General features: G+C 36.7%; 1 protein-coding gene across 1 annotated transcript in view; it reads left to right on the top strand.

Moving 5' to 3' along the window:
• The window catches only part of LOC111159976 (family with sequence similarity 227 member B), a 187,137-nt gene that overhangs the window by 116,080 nt on the left and 59,768 nt on the right, over nt 1–11,289 (top strand). The gene's annotated exons all lie outside the window — the stretch shown is intronic.

Below are 11,289 nucleotides of genomic sequence, written 5' to 3'. Positions count from 1 at the left end.
AAACACACACACACACACACACACACACACACACACACACACACACACACACAACTTGAAATGCACTATTTTACCACCAGGTGGTGCATGTAGATCAAATAGAAAAAGGAAATTAAGTCCTTCCAATCCAGATCATAGTGTATGTGATTTCTGTGCTTTTGGGGAACAGAATCAAGAGCATGGAAAAGGTTAAATGCACCCAGTTACTCTTTAGGCACCGGATATTGAAATTTGTAAGTTTACTAGAGCAGAGGAGGGTGGGCCCTTCTCTAATTGCATCCGTTGAATAGGTCACTGTAAAATAATCTATCATGTAGGCCAAAGAGAAGGGAGAGAATGATGCTTCTGTGTTCTGAATCATAGTCCCATATGCAACAACAAGGAGCAGTGTCAGAACTCCTAGAACTTGGATATTTCTTCTAAAGAAGTGAAAATTATTAACAGTCAGTTCACAGGTAGAGATGTTCAAGAGCTACTAAATCCATTTGTTCCACACCGAGCCTATACATTTTAAACCAAGAAGTCAATAGATTAAAAGTCAAAATTTGCTAATTACATGCTCAAAACTTAAATAAAAGAAATAGTTTGTTGATAAAGACTGCTAGTGCCTCCTTAAAATTTGTTCTATAGGGTTAACTGTAAAATTGGAAACAAAGCACAAAATTGTGATCTATTTATTTTAGGTTCATTAGATGCCTTTGCACTCTGTGATTTGAAAATATAATCCCCATAATATTAATGAGTGGCTTAATCTCAACGAGGTAACTCTATTTAAATCTTTTGATTACTGGAATGCCTGGGTGGCTCAGTCAGTTAAGCAGCTCTCCGGCTCAGGTCATGATCCCAGAGTTCTGGGACCAAGTCCCACTTCACACTCCTTGCTCAGTAGGGAGCCTGCTTCTCCCTCTGCCCCTCCCTCTATTCATGCTCACAGGCACACTCTCTCTTTCTCTCTCTCTCCCTGCAAATAAATAAAATCTTCTAAAGAAAAATTCTAAATAAATATCTTTTGATTATCAGTTTTCCTAATGGAAAATAATTAACTCAAGATAGGCCCATAACCTGCTTCAATAACACCACAGCTGTAATGAAAACCTCACTTATGCCCTTATTATATGTATACTTTAAGAGGTATTCTCCAAAAACCAAGAGGAACTTCAGGTATCTCTAGAGGGGTTAACACTCTGGGGTTGTTGTTGTTGTTGTTGTTGTTGTTGTTTTAGATTTTATTTATTTATTTGACAGAGAGAGACACAGTAAGAGAGGGAACACAAGCAGGGGGAGTGGGAGAGGGAGAAGCAGGCTTCTCACAGAGCAGGGAGCCCTATGCAGGGTTCAATCCCAGGACCCTGGAATCATGACCTGAGCTGAAGGCAGATGCCTAACCTAGGTGCCCCTACACTCTGCGTTTTTTAAAAAAATTTTATGTTATTTAAAGTCAATTAATTAAAATATAATGTATTATTAGTTTCAGAGGTGGAGTTCAGTGATTCATCAGTTGCATATAATACCCAGTGCTCATTATATCATGTGCCCTCCTTAATGCCCATCACCCAGTTACTACATCCCCCCACCACTCCCCTCCAGCAACCCTCAACTTCCTTCCTATAGGTAACAGTCTCTTATGGTTTGACTCCCTCTCTGATCTCATCTTATTTTATTTTTCCCTCCCTTCCCCTATGATCCTCTGTTTTTCTTCTTAAATTCTATAGATGAGTGACATCAGATGATAATTGTCTTTCTGTGATTGGCTTATTTCTCTTAGCCTTTAGATCCATCCACATCATTGCATATGGTAACATTTCATTTTTGATGGCTGAGTAATATTTCATTATATATAGATACCACATCTTCTTTATCCACTCATCTGTCAATGGACATCTGGGCTCTTTCCATAGTTTGTCTATTGTGGACATTGCTGCTATAAACATTAGGGTGCAGTTGCCCCTTTGGATCACCATGTTTGTATCCTTTGAGTAAATACTTACTAGTACAATTGCTGGGTCATAAGGTAGCTCTATTTTTAACTTTTTGAGGAAACTCTATACTGTTTTCCAAAATGGCTGTACCAGCTTGCATTCTCACCAGCAGTGTAAGAAGGTTCCCCATTCACATGCTCACTGACATTTGTTGTTTCCTGACTTGTTGATTTTAACCATGCTGACTGGTATGAGGTGGTATCTCGTTGTGGTTTTGATTTGTATTTCCCTAATGCTGAGTGATGCTGAGCACTTTTTCATGTGTCTACTGGCCATTAGTATGACTTCTTTGCAGAAATGTCTGTTCATGCCTTCTGCCCATTTCTTGACTGGATTACTTGTTTTTTTGAGTGCTGAGTTTGATAAGTTCTTTGTAGATCTTGGATACTAGCCCTTTATCTGATAAGATGTTTACAAATATCTTCTCCCATTCTCTAGGTGGTCTTTTGGTTTTGTTGACTGTTTCCTTTGCTGTGCAAAAGCTGTTGATCTTGATGAAGTCCACTAGTTCATTTTTGCTTTTTATTTCCCTTGCCTTTGGAGACGGGACTAGCAAGAAGTTGCTGTGGCCAAGGTTGAAGAGGTTGCTGCCTGTGTTCTCCTCTAGGATTTTGATGGATTCCTGTTTCACATTTAGCTCTTTCATCCATTTTGAGTTTATCTTTGAGTATGGTGTAATAAAGTGGTCCAGTTTCATTCTTCTGCATGTGGCTGTCCAATTTTGCCAACACCAGTTGTTGAAGAGACTATCTTTTTTACACTGAATATTCTTTCCTGCTTTGTCAAAGAGTAGTTGACCATAGAGTTGAAGGTCCATTTCTGTGTTCTCTATTCCATTCCATCACTCTGGGTTTTTTTAAAGTTCTTGGTGGTAATTACATTGATAAGCATTTATTGTTCTATTTTTAATGTATATATAGTGATAAGCTAAGCACAGAAATACTTTGAAGAAGTGTCTCTCTTACTGTTTCTGGATTGTGTTAACTTCAGTTTTCATTGGAAACACCTCCAGCTCTTGAGCTTTGAATTTGTAAAACAAAGGTTTAAATCTGTAAAACAAAGGATTCTTGCATCTATTCCTAAACACTGGCTTTTTAGAAAAACATACTTAGAAAGTAAAGATTAGCATCTGATATTTTTCAAAAAGAAACAGTGCCTAATTCTTGCCTTGGTTGATTTGGGAATAGAATATGTAAAAAGAATACAGTGAAAACATCATGAAAACATAAGTGGTCATTAAGGTAATGATTAACCACCATCTAGTTTTGCTTAAGCAACCTCCACTATATTCCTATTTAATAAAGAGGTAAATGATAGAAAATAGCTTTTGTTTAATAAATTTTGCATTTGAATAATTAATTTTAAACCTATGCCACATTCATAAGTATGTGTAATATAATCAGTAGAAGGGAACATCATTAAATATTTTCATTACTGTACATTTTTACATCCTATCCTGTTCCCCATCCTTTTAGCTCCCATTCTTTACCAAAAATATAGGTAATCATTGTTATTAGTTTCTTGTGTAACTTTCCAGAGTTTTCTATGTATATATAGGCAAATTGAATACATATGTGTGGATATACACACATATATATATATAATTTTTCTTCTTTTTGTACAAAAGGTAGCATACCATACATCATGTGTTGATTGTTGCATTTTTACTAATAAAAATAGAAAGTCCCCATTAGTATTTAGGAAATTTCCTCAATTTGTTTTACAACTGCATAGTACTCCATTGAATGGGACTATATCACAATGTATTTGCCTAGCCCTCTATTGATGGACATTTATTTTTTTTTTCCAATCTTTTTCTGTTACCAAAAAAAAAAAAATGCTCCAACAAATAAAATTATAAACGTGTCATTTTTTTACTCTGCAAATATATTTGTAGGATCAATTTCTAGAACTCGTCCAGGTCAAATTGTATATGTATTTATTATTTAGCTAGATATTGCCAGTTTATCCTCTACAGAAGTTGTGCTAGTTTTATAATCCCACTAGCAGTCCAGAAGTGTAACTTTGTTTTCAGTATAGTATATTATCAAACTTTTCGGGTTTTGCTACTCTGACAGGTAAAAATGGCATTCATTATAGTTACCCCTTGCATTTCTCATTTTATGAGAGAAAGCCACCATCACAGAGTGCACAACAGGTGGCAGTAGGGAAACTTTCTCTGCAGTAATGACAGTAGAGCTGCAATTTAAAGGGTGAGAAGGAGCTAAGCAGGTGAAGAGGTACCTGTAAATATACAAAGACCCTGTATTGAAAGAGAACACGTTTGTTTTAACAATGAAATACCAGTTTGGTTTTACTAGAGGGAATGAGAAGGACTGCAGTTCATGAAGAGGTGAGAAGGGTCCTGTTGGGCTGTGTTAAGGAGTCAGATCTTCACCCTAAAGGCAATAGGAAGCCATTAAAATATATCAAGCCAAAGGGTGACATGATCAGAATCTTACTTCCTGCCTCTGTTGTGGCCCAAACTTATTTAATTCCTATTAGCAGAATAAGTTTACATAATATTAAATTATGTTATTTTATCTTGTTTTTTCTGTTCTTCATATTCTCAAAAAGATAGCCAAACTTTATAGTTAGAAAGGTAAGATGGGGGGCCCCTGGGTGGCTCAGTGGGTTAAGCCTCTGCCTTCGGCTCAGGTCATGATCTCAGGGTCCTGGGATCGAGCCCCACATTAGGCTCTCTGCTCAGCAAGGAGCCTGCTTCCCCCCTTCTCTCAGCTTGTCTCTCTGCCTACTTGTGATCTCTCTCTATCAAATAAATAAATAAAACCTTTAAAAAAAAAAAAAAAAGAAAGGTAAGATGGGTGAGAAAAAAGTCACATACACTTCCTGACTTGAGTTAAGCCTGGATCACTTCACAGAGTTGTACTAAGTACCATGAAAAGACCATAAAGAAGTCAGTCTATTTGTGGAGCCCAGCTCCTATATTTCTGGAAACACTGTAGCACACAGCAGAAGCAGCCAAGGTCCAGAGAGTAAGGACTGTCTCATGTATCTAAACAGATGGGGGCCACAAGCACCCCTCAAAAAGATTCCCCATGTTTCAAAAAGAAATCTGAAAACAGCAGGAAGTCCATATCTGAAGGAACTATGTGAGCACAGTCAGAGAACACGCAGAAGGAACAAGAGTAGACCAATGACTCAAAAACCAGAGGGCTGGGGCGCCTGGGTGGCTCAGTCAGTTGAACTTCTGCCTTCGGCTCCGGTCATGGTCTCGGGGTCCTGGGATCGCCCCACGTTGGGCTCTCTGCTCGGCGGGGGGCCTGCTTCCCCCTCTCTCTCTGCCCCCTCTCTGCCTGCTTGTGATCTCTGTCTGTGGATAAATAAATAAAATCTTAAAAAACAAAAACAAAAACAAAAAAAATAGAGGGCCTTGCCTTGTCCCTGAATCCTATCCCATCTTGAAGTAGAAGAAGGAAACCCAGAAACAATGGAGGTGAAATTTTTTTACCAACCTGGGAGGTAACATTCTCAAAGTTGAAACAAGGTTGATTTATAAACATAAATTTATGTTATTTCTTGCATATCTGAGATTATAATCTAAGATCTACTTCTACTATATTCCCACTGCTATTGCCACACTGTGGATTTATCTTCATCTTTTCCCTTGTCAGTCCCTTTCCAAATTTTTTTTTCCATCCCATAAATTTACCCCAACTTTGGATCATGCCATACAATCAATGTTACTTACTTCCTTGATCTACTTACTAAAAAATATTTATCAAGTAGCTATTTGGTACCAGGTGTTGTCCTAGAGTTTTGGAGATAGAGTAGTGAATACTCTGGAAGGAATATTCCAGAAGAATACTCTGACCTTACAGAGTATGCATTCCAGTGAAGGAACAAACATAAACACATAAATCTGTGGTGTAAGTTGGGGGTGGATATTAGGATACAAAGAAGATATTCAAGGAGATAGGGGTAAATGGGTAGAGGGACCTACTTTAAGTAGAAAAGGCCTGTCTGAGGAGGTAAAATTTTTAAATATTTTTTTAAAATTTCATTTTATTTTTTCAGTGTTCCAAAATTCATTATTTATGCACCATACCTACTGCTCCGTGCAATACAGTGTTTTCCTTAATACCTACCACCAGGCTCACCCAACCCCCCACCCACCTCCCCTCCAAAACCCTCAGTTTGTTTTTGAGTCCACAGGCTCTCATGGTTCGTCTCCCCCTCCAATTTCCCCCAACTCATTTCTTGAGGAGGTAAATTTTAAGCTTCCTGGAACTTCCAAGAACTGAAAGAAGGCCAGTGTACATGAAGTACATGAGCAATGGGGAGAAGAATAGTAAGAAATAAATGAAACTGAAGAAGTAGGCAGAGGCCAGATGCTAAAGAACCTTTAGAAGGTCATGGTAATACGAGTTTGGGTTTATTCTAAGTGTAGTAGGAAGTTGGGCTATAGGTATGTATCCTTCAAACCTGATGGACCTGGTGGTCAAAGACAATAGTTTAAACTCAGGAGTACAATCTCAAGTGTAACTGAGCAAGCCTGGGGTCCCTATAAATCCTCAGTTATGTAAACTTTGTGGTTATTCTTGGCATAATGCCTTAACATTTTAAAACTAATTGTATATAAGGTACAAAGTCTGAGTCATATGTTCAAAATTGTGGTGTGCCTATGACTCAACTGTATAAATATCTCAGTTTACAAATGTAACTTGACTTTTGTGTCTCTGTCTATAAAAGTTTTTTTAATTTAATATTTATAAAAAGTTCTCTGAAATGTTCATCTAAAATTAAAGTTCTTCAAAATACATTATTACTCTTCTGAATTACTATGCAACTTTAGACCTAGAATAAGATCTCTAGAGTTTTTAGTTATTTTTTTTTCAATTTGGAAATTTCTATATAATGAAATAATATTATGCAGTTCACTCTTAATTGGCTTGACTCCACTTAAATTAATGCTTAACTTTACAAAGAATCCGTCTTCTTGCTTCAGTGCTACACGTTAGTGCCTAGTTTTGACAGCATAGAGCCACTCTAACAGTTGAAAAGCATTATAATGGGTAGGGAAAGAATTTTGCTTCACCCCAGGAGAACATCATGAAAAACAACAAAGACCCTGTACAATTAGGGTTATTACATTCTTTGCTTAAAGTTGTCATTCTTTGATTCCATATTCATTGTCTACATAGCGAGGGAATAAAATAAGGGAGTGCAAAAAAATTTTTTTAAATCTTTCATAAATGCCAATGTGTTAATAACAGAATTGGCTTTATTTTTTAAATCATTAACTTAAAACCAAGAACTTTTAGGAGCAAATAAACTTTTTTTTAAGATTTACTTATTTGATAGAGAGGGGGAGAGAGAGCACACGTGTGTGGGGGGTGCAGGGGGAGAGGCAGAGGGAGAAGGAGAGAGATACTCAAGCAGACTCTGGTTGAGTGCTCAATACCGTGACTGTGAGATCACAACCTGAGCTAAAACCAAAAGTCAGCCACACAACTGAATTTGCCACCCAAGCACCCCAACAGCAAATGAACTTTTCAAAAGTAGAAGGAGGCAGAATAAAGATAATTATAATAGCAAAGAAAGAGAAGACTGTTACAGAGTTCAGTATTTTTCATATGAAGATAATCCATGAAAAGCCAAATATCTATTAAATTACAGTCTCTTATAAACCTGGTGGCTAAAAATATAACTCACACATAAGAGAAAGGGGGTTAATGCTTCTCCTTGGGCTTCTCTTCAAGCTAAATATTCTTTCTATCTTTAAATATTACTCAAATTTTCCTCTTGATGGTATTTAATATTAACTTAGTCATACTTAGTCCTCCTTCTTCATCTAATCAATTCCAAAAGTCATCAATTTTATCACCACAACTTTTTCCACACCTGTTGCTTCCTATCAATAATCACGTTCATATCCTAAGGCAAGTAAATTCTTCTCATGTCAACTCTATTCCTAACTCACCTCCTTGAATCTCTTCTTTCTGACCCCCAATCCATTTTATGTGTTGCTATCAGGTTAATCTTTCTGAAGCACAGTTATAATCATGTTATTTTTCTGCTCAAAAGTCTTCAGTAACACCTCCATTTTTCATGAATAAAACTCTAGTCTTCTTTTTCTCATATAAAATCTTCTGTACCCAACATCCTAACCATAGGTTATTACGGTAGCAAATAACACAAGAGAAAAGGGAAGAAAGCGGTTGTTGGAATCTGGGCACAGAAGGCCTTTCTGACAAGGTCATTTAAGCTCAGATCTGAAGAATAAGAAGAAATCAGAAGTGGCAGCCCAGGGGTGCCTGGGTAGCTCAGGCAGTTAAGCGGGTGCCTTTGGCTCAGGTTATGATCCCAGAGTCCTGGAATTGAGCCCCACGTGGGGCTCCCTGCTCCCTTTGCTGCTCCCCCTTCTCGTGCACTCTTGCTCTCTGTCTTGAATAAATAAATAAAATCTTTAAAAAAAAAAAGAAAGAAAGAAAGAAAGAAAGAAGAAGAAAGAAGTGGCAGCCCATTCCAGGCTAAGGTAACAAGGAAAGCAAAAGTTCTGAGGTGATAATGAGTTTGGTATGTTCTAGAAATCAAAAATGACAGTATATCTGGAGCATAGCAAACAAGGGGAAAGTTAGATGATATGAAACCAATGTATGTAGGGTCTTGATACCAACAGCAGGAATTTTGGATTTGATCCTAGAAATAATGGGTTATGATCAGTGAGTCATGTGATCATTCTAAAACCACAAAGAATGGTTTGGAAATGGCAAAAGCTGAAATAAGGAGACCAGTTTGGAGGCTATGACTGTAATCCAGGTTGGAGGTAATGATGACCTAGACTAGGATCCTGGATGGGGAGAGTGAAAGAAGTGGGCATATAAATGTTGGAGAAAAAGCTTGATGATAGCTTCTATCTGAGAGACAATGAGGAGTCAAGATTCAATTCCGGGGTGCCTGGGTGGCTTAGTCGTTAAGCGTCTGCCTTTGGCTCAGGTCATGATCCCAGGGTTCTGGGATCAAGCCCCGCATTGGGCTCCTTGCTCCGTGGGAAGCCTGCTTCTCCTTCTCCCACTTACCCTGCCTGTATTACCTCTCTCGCTATGTGTGTCTCTCTCTCAGATAAATATATAAAATATTAAAAAAAAAAAAGATTCAATTCCAGATGCCTGATATTTGCAATAGGATAAATAGTGGTGCCATTTTTCATAGCTAAGGAGGCCTGGGAGAGCAATGGATGGGAAAATCAGGCAGCTGGAAAGTCTAGCTAAGAGGAATGGTATAAATCAAAACTCGGTCTGGATCAAAGGGATCAGGAACTCTTACTCCCTTGAAATGCTTACCAGTAAGATCTTACAAATCAATTACCACAAAATGTGGAAGTAGAAACAGAATCACTTTTTAAGGAACTCTGGTGCAAAAGGGAAGCTTTTCTCATGGCAGTATTAAGTATTTTGATGAAAATGTTAAGGGCCATCCTCCCTCATTTTTCTAATTATGAATGTTTCTGACATTCAAAATATCATAGGCCCTATGAAATGATCAGAACTCAAGCTATGTTATTGTAAAAGCCTAAAACAGCTTTATTCTTTGATTTCAGCCATAAATGGGTTTTAAATTTGTCAAAATGTAGGTTAGGGTACAGTGTTCAATCAATTCTTGAAACACTAAGAAGGAAGTTTCTTCATAACAATGTTGGCATTTTAAAAACTAATCAATACTTAGTACCTCTCTGATTATTTGATCTAAAATAAAATTGCTTCTATATTCTATATTTACTTCTGTAGAAAGAAATATATTAATGGAGGAGTGTTGGAGTACAGTAGTTCAGATCAGCATGTAGATTACCCAACAGAGTATGTTAAAAACTAAAATTTTGCCTAATGGCAAGAAAAATAGGTTAATTTGGGGGGGAAAGGACAACTATATCATTCATTTGGTAGTGCCAAAAGAACAATAAAATAAGACTGATTTCTTTCCAATAGAATTTTTTGGCTACACATGATTATAGCTTTGATTTCCTCGTGTAAGTAGCTTGGAAATTGGAAACATTGTATCATGAATTTAGAAAGGTGCTGAATTAGTGGGAATCCAAATTATAGCATATTTTAAAAACAATAGTGGTTATTAATGCCAAGTACTATATTTGCAATAAATCAAACTGCTACCTGGATTAATTGTATCCATAAGACAAATATGGAAATAGCGTATCAGCTTCTATAAATGTGGATATGAAAGTACTGAAAATTGCTTTCTCAACTATTTTTAAATTTCCCGTGATAACTGATTTCTTATTAATTTGCTCTATCTTGGAAATTTCTGCAAAGCAAAAAGATAAATTTCAATCCAAACTCAATTTGAATGATAGCAAATTTTGAATTTAGGGACTCCAAATGAATGAAGTTTTACTATATTTTAAAGTATGCTGGGGCCTGGCTGGCTCAGTTGGTGGAGTATATGACTCTTGATCTTGGAATTGTGGGTTCCAGCCCCACGTTGGGTGGAGAGATTATTTGGAAATAAAATTCTTACAAGAAAATAAGGTATTCTAAGATAGGATATTTTATTAGGATTAAGTTCATTTTATTATTTTTCCCTTTAATAAATGAAAGTAAATTAGGATAATTCTAGTTCTTAGTACAACTAAAGGGATAACTAAAGACTAATTCATAAATGGTAATGAAATTATTTATGATGTACTCCTCCCTTCCCTTGACCACCTTTTTCATGCCTTCCATTTCATTTTATTCCACTCATAGTGTTGACATATTATGGTAATAAGGATAATTTATTTATAATATAATCAAATATAAAACCAAGAAGCAAACTCAAAAGCATCAGAAACATTATTGTTCTTTTTACCCCTCGAAAAAGAAGAGAAAGTTTAAAAAGATATATAAAATTTCTGGATTATTTTACTGTACCCAGATCATGTCATATTTTAAGTTTGAAGGGGAATTTTTTTTCTTTCCACAATGGTCTTTATCTCATTAGCTCTTATTCCCTTTTGACTGAGAGACCATCTTGTCCTGCTTTTTACTTTCTTAGTTTATAGGTGAAATTAAATTTATGCTATTACCTTGGTGATACCACATACTTACAGAGATTTCAAAATTTTTTGCACTGTTTTGAATTCTGAAACTGTTTCTTAACCTATTCATCCTCCTTTGCTTTGTCTCTGCACTTTTTCCTACACCTTTTTATTTTATTTTTTTCAGTGTTCCAAATATCATTTTTTATGTACCACATCCAGTGCTCCTTGCAATATGTGCTCTCCATAATACCCACCACCAGGCTCACCCAACCCCCACCCCCTCCCCTCCAAAACCCTCAGTTTGTTTCTCAG

This window comes from Enhydra lutris, unplaced genomic scaffold (genome assembly GCF_002288905.1).
Source record: "Enhydra lutris kenyoni isolate GAN:26980312 unplaced genomic scaffold, ASM228890v2 scaffoldscaffold4, whole genome shotgun sequence".
Taxonomy (NCBI): domain Eukaryota; kingdom Metazoa; phylum Chordata; class Mammalia; order Carnivora; family Mustelidae; genus Enhydra; species Enhydra lutris.
Note: the sequence above shows the minus strand (reverse complement) of the source record. Positions and strands in the feature narration are given on the sequence as shown.